Here is a 13,580-nt window from a genome sequence, read left to right on the forward strand (position 1 = left end):
AGAGCTCCTCAGCTCAAACGATCCGCCAGCCTCAGCCTCCCGGGGACTGGGATTACAGGCGCGCGCCACCGCACCCGGCGAGAACTCACCTCATTCATAGAGGATTTGGGAATTACGAACGTGACGTCATCAGGGAGCACGCTCCAGCGGCGTCTAGTGACGAAAATAAAACGGACCTTTTACTTCACTATCTATTGGACAGCTTGGCTAAAGGCTCCCAGGTACCCTGAGATGACCACAGCATGCAGAAACCGGAGCACCCAGGGGAGACCCACAAGAACACAGGGACAATCTGCAAACCCCAGGACCAGACGTTATTGCTCGGATTGGTCCATGTTGTCAGTCTGATGGGCTGTATATGTCTTTAGAATCCCACGGTCCGTAAAGTGTACTGAAGATGACCCTCTGACTCAATAAGCCCTATTTCTTAGTGACAAACAATTTAACACACTTTATTTTGTCAGTGTGTGGGCAATTATTCTATGAAATAATACTGTGTGTGTGTGTGTGTGTGTACCTGTGTATGCATGCAGAGCGTGGTGCCCAGGTTGATGGGGGCCCATCAGGGCTGCATGTTCCCCGGGATCTCCGCCTCTTCCTCCAGGGCCTTGAACCCCTTATTCTCCTGATCCCCTGACTCTGCTCATCGATTCCGCTACAGTCACATGCTTATTTCCCAGAAATTTACAAAACTTTCATTACTAAATTATTGAATACAGTTAAATAATATAATGTTTTTTTTTTTTCATCTACAACACTGAAACCCTCCGAAATGACACAGGGTCCAACATAGTCAGCTAGTAAATACAATCCTCCATCAAAACAGTATTAATATTTATAATTTAATTTAAATAATTTTCCAAACATTGCTTCATGCATATGTTTAGTCTCATTTAAACCCATGTCATGTAGGCTACTTAGAGTTAGAGTAGCTTATTCAAGTATCTTGGTATATGGATTGATGAAAAACATACATGGAAGAATCAAAGTGAGAATATTGAGACCAAATGTGAAAGCTGTTACATTTAATGAGGTGTGTGGTGAGAGATAAATGGTGAGTTGGATTCCAGGGCTTTAATGAGATCCTCTGGGTTGTGGTTGCAGGTGTGAAGCAGCAGCCAGACGTCATCTAGAAATACATGACAGCATAGAGAGCCAGACTAGTTTGGCAGCAGTCATCATCGTGCATACCTAACTTGATGAGTTGTTTTAGTGGAAGAACCCTTTAATGACTTCATGTGCAACCTTGATGGCTCTTTGTAAAATGAGAGTCATGCTTTTTTATAACCTTCCATTTTATAAAAAGCCAACGGTCGTTTTCACATGATGCTGATATCAGACTCACTCACTGACAGCATCAACCTCACGAGATAGAAAAAAGACACTGTTGTTGTTTGGGATCTGATGATTAAACCTGGAAGAATTATTAGGTACATATGTTGGATGTGGGATTTGAACTGTAAAACAAATCACTGACTGGCTGAAATAAAACCCTGTTAGTCTGCTGTATCTGTGATGTTGTGGCTGAGATTAGTCATTACTCCTCTCGTCCAGGTGGAGGCGGTGGAGGACACAGCTACACAGGTGGTTGGTGATGGTTTTCATGGCAACGAGGAAATAAGCAGGCAGTGAAGAAGCTGCTGTAACATAGTGGAACATAGTTGTTGAGCGTGTGTGTTACCCCAGCTGTGTGTTAAACAGTAGAAGGAGTGGAAAAAGACTGGGTCCCGCTGGATTACTCAGGCTGCACTACAGCGTCTATTCACAGGCACGATCCCACTACTGAGCGGCACGGGGGCTTTGGCCTGCTCCGTGTCCGACCTGGGCCGGTGCACCCCTCCTTAGACCACCTGGTGGTCCCGGGCTCCCCCAGGACCACCATATGGATACCGAACTTAGTGCGGACACCCGATCGGCATAGTCCGCTGCAGCTCAGAGCTCCTCAGCTCAAACGATCCGCCAGCCTCAGCCTCCCGGGGACTGGGATTACAGGCGCGCGCCACCGCACCCGGCGAGAACTCACCTCATTCATAGAGGTTTTGGGATTTACGAACGTGACGTCATCAGGTTAGCCCGTTCCAGCGGCATCTAGTGACGAAAATAAAACGGACCTTTTACTTCACTATCTATTGGACAGCTTGGCTAAAGGCTCCCAGGTACCCTGAGATGACCACAGCATGCAGAAACCGGAGCACCCAGAGGAAACCCACAAGAACACAGGGACAATCTGCAAACCCCAGGACCAGACGTTATTGCCCGGATTGGTCCATGTTGTCAGTCTGATGGGCTGTATATGTCTTTAGAATCCCACGGTCCGTAAAGTGTACTGAAGATGACCCTCTGACTCAATAATCCCTATTTCTTAGTGACAAACAATTTACCACACTTTATTTTGTCAGTGTGTGGGCAATTATTCTATGAAATAATACTTGTGTGTGTGTGTGTGTGTGGGTGTGGGCTGGTGTGTACTGTGTATGCCATGCAGAGCGGTGGTGCCCAGTTGATGGGGGGGGCCATCAGGGCTGCATGTTCCCCGGGATCTCCTCCCTTCCTCCAGGGCCTTGAACCCCTATCCTGACTCCCCTTCTGTCTCATCGATTACGCTACAGTCACATGCTTACTTCACAGACAATTCCAAAACCTTTCATTCATAATATTGGAATACTAGTTAATATGGTTATTTTTTTGTGTTTTCTTCATCTACCACACTGACAAAACCCTCCGAAATGACAACAGGGTTCCAACATATCAGCTAGTAAATACAATCCCCAATCAAAAAAGTATTTATATTATAATTTATAATTTTCTAAACATTGCTTCGTGCATATGTTAGTGTTGCGAATTCCCACGTGGAGGGTCCAAACGTCGGGACTCAAGTAGCTAAGGAATCACTCTAGCTTTGTATGTATTACCAAAACGATTTATTAATAAAACAAACAGAGCAATGCTTCCGGACAATCAATACGTGCACGGGTCTCAATGGAACGTACAGTCAGAGGTTTCACAAAAGGCACGAAACAATGGCGTACCTTGCTTATATACGGGTTCTCTTAAGGGCCCTATTGGTCAAAAGAATTCACAAGGCGGGTCATATCACCTTAACATCAGTATTCTATGGCTGGCTGGGGTGTGGGCGCGGCTTCCTGTTTACAGTCTTTGGAACGTGTCTGGTGCGTGCGTATTAGGGTCTGTCCTGTGGAGGACCCTTTTGTCCGCTCCAATGTGAGTGAACACTGGCTTTCTGGCCTATGCTCTCCCGGTTTCTCTGTAAAATGTAATGTTTAACAACACGTGTCGCCCCCACCGAGGATGCCAAGCAACAGTACATTTTCTCCTTCACTTAATGCCTGATGAGTTTTGTTTCATTAGTTTATGCATACGTTCTCACAGTGTCTAAATATGATACATACTGAGTACATTTCTCACCAATAATTCAATACCTGAGTATAATTCCCACAATCCCTTTTTGCACCTGCTTGGTGCAAATCCTACTGTAAACAAGGAACTGTGTGAAAACCTTTTAGAATTATTTTAGTTATAAAAACGTGCAGCAAAAGTTTATATGGTAAAACGAACTATCCCCCTTTCATCACCTGCAAAGGTGTGAATCCAACTCTCAATGTTGCCCTATTGGTACACCTGGTCCCCTGGTCTTATTCACAAGGGTGGGTCTCTTGGCCCACAGTGGTGTGTATGTGCGTGTGTGTGTGCGTGTGTATTTCGTCCAAAATACAAGATAATGATCCTCCATCATTAGCCTAGATAACTCTCCCTCTGTAACACACAAACACCACCGCGCACACACCATATGAACCCCAGGGGACAAAGACAGGCGGGGGACCACTTCTGTGCGTACGTACCAGCGAAGCTCCTTTCCATTGTTAATTGCCAGATTGACCTGATCAAACTCTTTTCAGTCAGAAGGTGGGGGGGGGAAATGGGGACAGTGGAGAATATTCTTTAATCGGTTCCTTCAGACATTTTAACTTTTTAAATCACAATACCCCCACAATCAATTCTGCTTCTGACATATTTGTGAGAGCTGGATTATAACAAAAGGTAACAGAGCATATTAATTATAAAACAGAAGTATTGGCAAAACCCTTAATGTAACAACAACTATATCCTTATGCACAACAAACTTAGCTCATGACAACCTGTCTCATTTATGCTGAAATAATGCTTTTACCTTTTGACTTGAATGATAATGCAATCGACCACAATGTTTAAGCACATACAACATTGTAAATTTTCAACATTTCCCTCTTCGGTCTCAGCTTTCGCAAACACCACCTTATGGAATCCTATTCAGTGATCACAATGAAATGACAAATGTCCCAGCATTATTATGGAGCACCCCGGAATAAGGATGGGTTTTGAATCCCCCTTTCTTGCCACCACATGTTTACCCATCCTGTGAACAGTTCAATGTCTACATATTAATCCCGGTACTTCGCAATACCGATCATTCCTACCAAATCATCTTTTAAAACTCATTGAAATGTGAGGATTTGTTTAATCCATCTGTATTAACTAGGTGTCACTATGCTTGAAACTATAACAGGAAATTTAATGAAATGTTACAAAATTTATAAGGCCACAAAATGTAATTTTCCCTACCAGACATGAGACAGTCTTAACCCTTTAAACTGTGCTGTTTACATGACTTTGCCTAATTTGTAGAGATTAAGTTGTGTTCCCGTATTTTATGTATGTTGGTTTTTAGATTGCGAGTCTGTAAGTGACAATCTCCTTCATGTGTGCATCTGAACACCAGAACAGGACCCGGTCTCTTGCTCCCTCCTTCTCCTTATCAGTCCATTCATGTGGTCTGTATCTCAGTCTTTTTTGTTTATGGTTGAGAGGCCACATGGTGACCCCTGGAGAGCGCCTCTACCTTATCAATCAGCAAGGCCCCAGCCAGAGTATGTGGGACCTCACTCCTTGCTCCTGGTCCAGCACGCACACTCACAGAGTTGTAAATATTACAAACATTTAGCGCCTGGTCCACTTTCAAGTCAGTTTGGGCCACAAAATCGCAGCCAGACATCAAAGCTATGTCTTCAGCTGTGCTGTGGTCTGAGTGCTGGTGATGTTGTTGTTGGTCTTCTGTCCAGGTTTGTCTCTGATACCGCTGGATGGAGGAGCGAGATTGGACCTGGTTCTGACACGAGCACTGTGTGGCACAAAACAGAACTCCAAAAAGCTATCTTTTCTTTTAATCAATACTCATTCAGTGTATGTCACTCATGTACTCAAATAACTTTTCTTTCCTCTTGCTGGTTTAACTCTGTAAAATCCTCACAAACATCCTAAAGAGAAACTAGTATTGGAATTATCTCCTCCAAGCTTCAGTGTAAATTAGACGGTTATGTTTCTGCACAAATTAAAACAAAATCTTAGGTATGCCTTAATATCCTTATGCTATTGGACACTGTATTATTGCTACTGCATCTCTTCTTCGATGTTATGTCTCCTACAGCATTCCTATTCCTAATATGTATCGTTTTAGCCATTAACACTCTGTCTTGCATCTTGATCTCAAAAGCACACAAACAAAAGGGTTCAAAAAGAAAAGAATCACCCAAATAAAATATTTCCACATCAACTCAATATTTAAAACAGTTTGTCATGTAAAAACTCAAAATACACACAAATCCACACACAAAATTAGCTTCACTAAAAGCTCATTTTAACACACATCAAATACCATAGAATGGAATCTTATCAGCCTAGACTGGTTTACAATCTTATCTACAATAACTTAGATGACTTGTAACAAAAAGAAGTTTCTTTGATTTTCTATTTTGAAGTTGCAACAAAAATTTGTACTAATAATGTGTAATGTGTTTTTTATGACCTTTAGTACTAGTAACAGTCGAACAACTTATATCACCTAGTGGTTCATCTATCCAATTTGTTACCTAATATGAGAACATAAGAAGTCTTAATCTATGACATTACTGTCAAAAACGTACTTACACGTAGGGTCAGTCATGTAATAGTAAAGAATTTCATCATTTCACTGTTCCAGTTTAAAGTCCCAATTCAAAACTGTAAATCTTTGTATTTCTATTATAAACCAATTCCCCTAAAATGTTTCCAAGCATAAAAGTCATCACAAAGTACTGTAAGGTAGACAAAAATAAGAAGCCTCATATTTTTCTTTTCTTAAACTGGAATGATCAAAGCCATTTTCTATTAATCAACTAAATAATTGAATCAATACCATTCATGGAATATTTTAGATCATGCATGGATCACACATGGATTGACTACTTTATATCTTTGTTTTTTTTTTTTTTTTTAAACCGAATGTTCCCTCATTTAATCTAAAATTTAAACATCACTATTTTTCTTAAAACGTTACACTATTTTTCCCTCTTTTTCCTAGTGGAGTTTTCTCACTCCCCAAGTACCACTAGATCGTGACAGGACATATTACTATATTTTGATCCATCTCCTAATTGCAGACATCAACAAATAAACAAGACAAGCATCAGACATACTTTAACATATACCCAACTATACCCAATCTGAAAAGTGAGCCATTAATAGTGTTGAATTCTCACGGACGATTGTCCTCCATAAAATGCACTAACTTTCTTATTTCTTTTTTCTTACTTTTTCCTTGTGAAATCATACCCTTGTTTCTATATACCACTTTTTCTTCTTTCCCTCATTCTTACCAACACCCTCTCTCTTTGTTCTTCTGTATGTTTTTTTTTTTATGAGCTAGCCCTCTGAGCCTGGCTGCATTTGTGTCCTCATGGCAGATATCCTGATATTTTTACTGTCCTGTACGCTCTTGCCTTGCAGCAGCTGTCTGTGAGTGAAGAGAGGCTGAGGGCTCTGAAGCCTGGGACACGCATTTTCTCTTCTTCCTCTGAAACCATTATCAATCGTGGTATCTTGCTCAACAGATCACTGCCCCTTTAGTATGTTTACTGTTGGTTAAATTACCATGTGTGCCAACGGAACTATTGTGGCAGTATATGTGAGTTACTAAAAACTAACTCTTCATTCTAACCCCAACCGGCCCGTCAGACACCGCCTCCCAAGAGCCGGTCTGACCGGGTTTCTGCCTATAAGAAGTTTTTCCTCGCCACTGTCGCACTGTTGCTTGCTCTGAGGAAAAACTGGACTGTTGGGTCCCTGTGGATTCTGGAGTGTGGTCTAGACCTGCCTCTATCTGTAAAGTGTCTTGAGATACTATTGTTGTGATTGATATATAAATAAATGATTGGAATTGAAATTGAATTTACTGGAAGTGACTGATCATTTTCTGTCCCTGTGTTTTATCAACCCTGTCTTCCTTACTTGTGTCCAAGTTCCCTTAGGGGTGTGCTGCTCCCTGTATGAGACATTAAAGACAGTGGAGAACAGCATGTTTATCCTACTACATTCATATTTTATTTCTCAATTTGGCACATATATGATATTTCAGTTTGGCATTGTCCTTCTAATTCAGTATATCATCCTGTAATTTGATTCTATTCCCCCATTATCAGTCCACCCCTATTCCCAGCATGAACAATTATCACTACATTTTCTCCCAAGCACATTTGTTTTAGGCTTGGTCCCTCTGTCCAGACTGAGACTGTCTGGACTTCCTAAGCAGCGCTCAAGTAATTCCTGCATTTTTTATCAAATGTGTCCGCTAAATGGGGTTGGGTCTGCTGGGGCACAATGTCAGTTGGTGCCAATGGTGCGCCCATTTACCTTGACTGGACCGGTGTGAAGTAACCCTTCACTTTGGACAGTCCACTGGGGTTGGCCCACTTCCTCTGTGTGGACCTTAACCCTGACCCACCCTCCTACCTTAATGGTCTGCCTCTCGTTATGAGGTGGTGCGGCTTCTTTCTCCACCTGGGTAGAGAGGGCTGAGACCAAATAGGTTAGTTCATTCATAGGCAGACATTTCACCTGTTTTACATCCAATAATGGCATATGAACTCCTTATGGGTGGACCTGACATTGGCCTGCCCAGTCAAGATCTTGTGGGGGGTGCGTCTTCCCCTTTTGCAGCTCTCATGGCCATGAGTGCCAGGGGAAAGGCCTCCACCCCTTAATCCTGCTCTCATGGCAGACCTTGGCTATCTTACCCTTCAATGTTTGGTTGGCCCTCCCACCAGTCCCGGGACTGTGGATGTTACTGACCGAATGAGTGTGTGATCAGAGCAGCCTAAACTTCTCTCAACAACTGGTTGTGTTAAAATGGGTGCCATTATCTGACCTGATTCGTCTTGGAATGCCGTACCGTGGTATCAGTTAACATTTTACTACAGTCTTCCCATCTTCATGTCTAGCTGGGATAGCTTCTACCCACCTAGAAATCTGTCTACCATTACCAACAAATATCTTTTCCCTTGCACTACATTGTCCTGCTCCCATATCTGTATAATCTATACTGCTGTCTTGGACAGGCTGTTGAAACCTCCTTTCTCACCCACTCTGCCCGCTTTCTGCTTCCCCTCCCCTTTCTCTCTGCAGGCTGTCTCTCCCTTCTCTGCAAATTCCTCTGCACCCCCCTTTTTTCTCTTTTCCCCTCTTTTTTCCCTCCAAATTCTCTACTTTTCAATAACCCACAAAGCACCCCCTTCGAACTTATCCAACAGTATTTTACATGTAATTTTAACCTACGTCTTCACAGCAGCACCACAGACGGACCAGAGCTTGGTCAATTGCAACGCTTTACTCGGGCTACACAAATCATTCTTTTCCAAACTTTCCAATTTTATCTCTGCTCTTATCTCTTTCTTTTACTTTCACTCACTCCCTACTCCGTGAGAACAGCCTTATGGACCGAGCTCCAAATGGTGAACCTGATGACGCACCGAGATTTCCCTCGGCATGTAGTTATTACTCCTAACGGCAAGTTTCAATCTCCCGCGTATCTTAGCTCCAAACTTTGGAATACCTATGATTATATCACTCATTCACATTTCCAACATTCATTCTTCAACAGCATTATACACTCTGTATTTCGCTCTCTATGTTTCCACACTCACACACTTCCAACGCGTTGCCCACCTTATGGGTGAAGTCACTCAACGACGCTGGTGGCTAGTGTGTCCGGCCTTCCCCATCAGTATACGACTGCAGCGCATCTATCGAACGTTTATCGAACCTCCACCAGAACACAGCTCCAAAAAAAAATTGGAATCGTCTACGCATCCCAGATGCTTCAACTCCACGCATCGCCCTCTTCACAGAAAAAACGAATGCATTTGCTCAATGTCCACAAACACTTAATAATTTTAGTCTATATATTTTTTTTTTTAATAATGTACTCACCCGGAGGTCTGATCACTTTAATTTAGTTTATTTTTATATATTATACAATATGCTGAATTTGATGAACAGGTTTCAGCTTACCCTTTTTTAGAGAGCTCTCAGTGAACCATTCCTCCGTGGTTTGCACACCATGCCTCCGTTGTCCCGTACGTCAGACGTGGGACTGTCCGTGGAATCTGGACCGGAGTTAAACAACTTCTAATCCTGATTCCGTGGAATTGCTAATTTTAACACTACTCGAAAACATCCTCTGCTACCAAATTTGTTGCGAATTCCACTTGGAGGGTCAAAACGTCGGGACTCAGTAGCTAAGGAATCACTCTAGCTTGATTATGTATACCAAAACGATTTTATTAATAAAACAGAGCAATGCATTCCGGACAATCAATACGTGCAAGGGTCTCAATGGAACATGACTGCTCAGAGGTTTCACAAAAAGGCACTGAACAATGGCGTACTTGCCTATATACGGGGTTCTTTAAGAGCCCTATTGTCAAAAGCATCACAAGGCGGGTCATATCCCCTTAAACTCAGTATTTCTATGGCTGGTGGTGTGGGCGCGGCTTCCTGTTTATCAGTCTTGGCAACGTGTCTGTGTGCGTGCGTATTAGGGGTCCTTCCTGTGGAGGACCCTTTTGTCCGCCTCCATTGTGAGTGAACACGTGGCTTCTGGCCATACGCATCCGGTTCTCTTAAAATGTAATTTAACCACCACGGTGTCGCCCCCACCTGGATGCCAAGCAACAGTACATTTTCTCCTTCACTTATGCCTGATATGAGTTTTGTTTCATAGCTTATGCATAAGTTCATTCACCGTGTCTAAATATGATAACAATACCTGAGTACAATTTCTCACAATCATTCACAATACCTGAGTATAATTTCCCACATTAGTCTCATTTAAACCCATGTCATGTAGGCTACTTAGAGTTAGAGTAGCTTATTTAAGTATCTTGGTATATGGATTGATGAAAAACATACATGGAAGAATCAAAGTGAGAATATTGAGACCAAATGTGAAAGCTGTTACATTTAATGAGGTGTGTGGTGAGAGATAAATGGTGAGTTGGATTCCAGGGCTTTAATGAGATCCTCTGGGTTGTGGTTGCAGGTGTGAAGCAGCAGCCAGACGTCATCTAGAAATACATGACAGCATAGAGAGCCAGACTAGTTTGGCAGCAGTCATCATCGTGCATACCTAACTTGATGAGTTGTTTTAGTGGAAGAACCCTTTAATGACTTCATGTGCAACCTTGATGGCTCTTTGTAAAATTAGAGTCATGCTTTTTTATAACCTTCCACTTTATAAAAAGCCAACGGTCGTTTTCACATGATGCTGATATCAGACTCACTCACTGACAGCATCAACCTCACGAGATAGAAAAAAGACACTGTTGTTGTTTGGGATCTGATGATTAAACCTGGAAGAATTATTAGGTACATATGTTGGATGTGGGATTTGAACTGTAAAACAAATCACTGACTGGCTGAAATAAAACCCTGTTAGTCTGCTGTATCTGTGATGTTGTGGCTGAGATTAGTCATTACTCCTCTCGTCCAGGTGGAGGCGGTGGAGGACACAGCTACACAGGTGGTTGGTGCTGGTTTTCATGGCAACGAGGAAATAAGCAGGCAGTGAAGAAGCTGCTGTAACATAGTGGAACATAGTTGTTGAGCGTGTGTGTTACCCCAGCTGTGTGTTGAAAGAGAAGGAGTGGAAAAGACTGGGTCCCGTGGATATCAGGCTGCACTACAGCGTCGATTCACAGGCAGATCCCACTATGAGCGGCACGGGGCTTTGGCCTGCTCCGTGTCCGACCTGGGGCCGGTGCACCCCTCCTATGACCACCTGGTGGTCCGGCTCCCCCAACCACCATATGGATATCCGAACTAGTGCGGACACCCGATCGGCATAGTCCGCTGCAGCTCAGAGCTCCTGAGCTCAAACGATCCGCCAGCCTACACTCCCGGGACTGGGATACAAGGCGCGCGCCACCGCACCCGCGAGTAGGGGCGCCGTTTGTAAAGCGGCTCGTGCTGAAAATAACAGCAACATTTTGTCACATTTACTTTAAATAAGTGTTTAAAAACTGGTAGAAATTTTGAGGTCACTTTCTTGCACATTTACAACAATATTTGTCAACTGGAAATATTTAATAGTTAAATCCAAATATTAATGTTACACCTAAATGTTAAATGTTAAATCTATATGCTAAATCCAAATCTAAATGTTAAATCTAAATCTAAATGTTAAATCTAAAAATTAAATCAAATCTAAATGTTAAATCAATTAATCAATAGTTAAAGCTAAATATTAAATTAAATCTAATATTAAATCTAAATCTAAATGTTAAATCAAATGTTAAATCTAAATCTAATCTAAATGTTAAATCTAAATGTTTCGGGTGAAACTAAATATTTAGCTAATGCAAATTAATGTCGGTAACCGGAAGTACCAAAATAAAAGCTCGAGGAGGAGCGTAGTTTATAGTGTCAAATAAAACGAATAAAATCCTCTATCGGGGATGGACTCTTGAACTTGGATAAACCGTGAAAATAACTACCTAAAATAATAAAACACAGTTGGGGAAAACTGTATTGAGGTACTTTGAGTTTTTAGTGTCACTTTTATGAATGGTGTGGGAATTATAGCCACATAAGCCAGCCACGGGGGGGGGGGCTCACTTGACTGGTCCGTCACGTTCGTTGCTTAAGGTCAGCAAGAGCTATCCCGCGCCCCCGACAAGGCACGGTACTGTTGGCCATGGTCACTCTGCGTAATGTCTAACGAATCCGCGTTAGCCGAGAACATCGGCAGAGCCGTCTGGTGGCTGAACAACTTATTCAACAGCGACAGAGACAGCCTCAGGGGCACAGCAGGCACCTCGGTAAGCATGTTTTTCCAATCACGGGCTAGAACACCTGGTCAAGGCTAACTTAACTAAACTAGCTAACGGTACCTAGCCAGTAGAGATTTGCGTACTACCTTGACAACAGACATGCTAGCTCCGTGATTTGGAAAACATGCTACCGAGGTGGCCTGCGGTGGCCCTGAGGCTTTCGCTGTTGTGTGAATAAGTTTGTTCAGCCACCGGGACGGCTCTGCCGATGTTCTCGGCTAACGCGGATGTAGACATTAGCAGAGTGACCATGGCCAACAGTACCGTACCTTGTGGGGGCGCGGGGATGGCTCTTGCTGACGTTAAGCAAGCGAACGTGACAGACCAGTCAAAGTGAGCCCCCCCCCCCTGGCTGCTAGTGGCTATAATTCCCCACCATTCAAAAAGTGCACTAAAAACTCAAAGTATCTTCAAATACGTTTTCCCCAACTGTGTTTATTATTTTATAGTATTTTCACGGTTATCCAAGTTAAGAGTCCATATCTCCCGATGAGAGGATTTTTATTCGTTATTTGACACTATAAACATACGCTGACCCCTCGAGCTTTATTTTGGTACTTGGTTACCGACATTAATTTGCATATTAGCTAAATATTTAGTTTCACCCGAACATTTAGATTTAACATTTAGATTTAGATTTAGATTTAAACATTTAGCATTTAGATTTAGATTAACATTATAATTTAGATTTAACATTAGATTTGATTCTAAATTTAGATTTAGATTAATATTTAGATTTAAACATTAGATTTAGATTTAGATTAAATTTCAATTTAGATTAATTTAGATTTAGATTTAACATTTGATTTAGATTTATATTTAGATTTACATTAGATTAGTTAGTTTATATTTAGATTTAACATTAGATTTAGATTTTAGATTAACATTAGATTTAGTTTTAATATTTAGATTTAACATTTAGATTTAGATTTAGATTTAATTTAGATTAGATTTAATATTTAGTGTAACATTTAGATTTAGATTTAGATTTAACATTTAGATTTAGAATTACATTTAGATTAGATTTACATTTAGATTTAGGTTAGCATATTAGATTTACATTTAACATTTAGGTGTAACATTAATATTGGATTAACTATTTAAAATATTTCCAAGTTGACAAATATTGTTGTAAATGTGCAAAAAGTGACCCTCAAAAAGTCATACCAGTTATTTAAACATTATTTAAAGCTAAATGTGACAAAATGTTGCTGTTATTGAGCTGCTTTACAAACGGCGCCCCATAGGCGAGAACTCACCTCATTCATAGAGGATTTGGGGATTTACGAATGTGACGTCATCAGGTTAGCCCGTTCCAGCAGCGTCTAGTGACGAAAATATAACGTGCTGCAGAGTTAGAGGCTGATCTGTAAAACTATGGAG

Source organism: Etheostoma spectabile, chromosome 8 (assembly GCF_008692095.1).
Source record: "Etheostoma spectabile isolate EspeVRDwgs_2016 chromosome 8, UIUC_Espe_1.0, whole genome shotgun sequence".
NCBI lineage: Eukaryota > Metazoa > Chordata > Actinopteri > Perciformes > Percidae > Etheostoma > Etheostoma spectabile.